At 36.7% G+C, this 1,967-nt stretch overlaps 1 non-coding gene across 1 annotated transcript; it reads left to right on the forward strand.

Moving 5' to 3' along the window:
• The first annotated feature begins 1,582 nt into the window (after positions 1-1,582).
• Positions 1,583-1,716, forward strand: LOC130029352 (U11 spliceosomal RNA). Its single transcript, XR_008793317.1, has one exon. It is a non-coding gene; the product is annotated as a U11 spliceosomal RNA (small nuclear RNA).
• Positions 1,717-1,967: the final 251 nt, after the last annotated feature.

The raw sequence follows: 1,967 nt of genomic DNA on the forward strand, positions 1-1,967 counted from the left end.
AAAAGCATGACTGAAATATTAAAAGTCAGTCTGTGTGGGGGCTGGAGAAATAGCACAGTGGGTAGGGCATTTGCCTTGCACGCAGCTGACCCGGGTTCGATTCCCAGCATCCCATATGGTCCCCTGAGCACCGCCAGGAGTAATACCTGAGTGCATGAACCAGGAGTAATCCCTGTGCATCACCAGGTGTGACCCAAGAAGCAAAAAAAAAAAGTCAGTCTGTGGAGTGTATAAAATATACAATAAAATATGCAAAGATGAATAAGTAATAACTGAAATATCTTTTGTAAAGTGGTCGAAACATTAAACTCTTACCATTTCTTCTTCGCTTTCTATATAAAGCAGGTTAGACTGGTGAGAAGCACAGGCCATCACACTCTCAATCCATGACATTTTTTCATCCGTCGTATAATAGCAATTGTTGGAATATGTAAATCCCTCAGGAGGACAACGAGCACAATGAGACACCAGAGAGTTACCTTGAGCTATTAATAGAAAAGTTGAATTACGAATATCAAATGGATCTACCACATGTGTATAGGTAAAAACATGTTTGTATATTCCATACTGTGCACTGTCAGGTTGTGATACATACAATGCACAAGTCTCATGCAAACACTCCCAGTAAGGGTCAGTTTCTCATCCCTTAATTTACATGTCAATATAAGACAAATACCTCACTCAAAATTCCCATTCTATGTATCTACATTAGTCACAAATAAACAGTTTCCAAGGCTGAATAATTTCACCATCACTTTTAGAATAATATGCAATAAAATTGTGTGCAAATTAAAATAGTATTATTGAGGGAGGATACTAATTCTAAGAAGAATATGGACAGAGAGAGAAGAGCAGACAGATTAAATTAATTTTACTAGTACTCTAGCACTGTCCTCCCATTGTTCATCGATTTACTTGAGTGGGCCCAGTAACATCTCCATTGTGAGACTTGTTACTGTGTTTGGCATATTGAATACATCACGGGAAGTTTGCTAGACTTTGCCCTGCAGGAGGATAACCTTGGTAGCTTGCAGGGCTTTCTGAGAGGGGAGGAGGAATCAAACCTGTGTCAGCCACGTTGGCAGCGGGCAAGGCAAATGCTTTACCCGCTGGGCTATTGCTCCAGTCCTAAGGAAAACAATAAAAGTATTGAGTGGAAAAATATTTCAAAACTTAAAAAAAATGAAGTCACAGCTCCCTCTGTATTTGTGTTAACAAAATTCAAAATATTATTTACATTTCCAATAAGGTTTTTTAGTATCCTAAAGCATGTTTTTATTATAAAGTATAAATATAAAAAATATTCTGTAAAGTACTCTATGTATATTCTTATTACAACTTCAAAATAATCAATTGACACTAGTCTATAGACACTTGTATTAAAATGAGAGATCTTTGCCTTACTATTATAAAATCTTTCGTGGAAAAAAAAAGAAAAAACATAAATTGTAATATTATTAGAATTTTAAAGAGCATTATATACCTTTCTGAGTCCATGTCACTAGTGATGCATTATTCGACTCTGGTATTTCAATTTCAGTATCTAGAAAAATGGAAAGTAAATCTGTAAAAATATATTTTTAAAAAGGGCTTCTGCCGTGAGTGGCACAAGTAAGGCAGCCTGCTTACTTTACATGCAGAATCCACATCAAGATATTTCAGAAGCATAATATTTTGGCAATATGGCAGCTAGTGATTGTTGGTCCTGCCCCCCAAATAAAATTATTTTGAATAATAACGATAAATATAGTTTTGAATTTTGTTATGTCCCGGGAAGGGAGTTTCACGTTTCACATTGACCAGACCAGACATGAGGATGCAAATGCAAGGCACCCTTTATTGCTAGTTCAAGCTAGGGTCTAAGTCTCACTCAATTCAGTGGAGTCTTGACAAGGATCCCGACTCCGATAACAGCATTTTTCCAGGAACTGACAATACGTTTCTAATTCTTGTCCCAATTCTTTCCC

Source organism: Sorex fumeus, unplaced genomic scaffold (assembly GCF_029834395.1).
Source record: "Sorex fumeus unplaced genomic scaffold, SorFum_2.1 ptg000003l, whole genome shotgun sequence".
NCBI lineage: Eukaryota > Metazoa > Chordata > Mammalia > Eulipotyphla > Soricidae > Sorex > Sorex fumeus.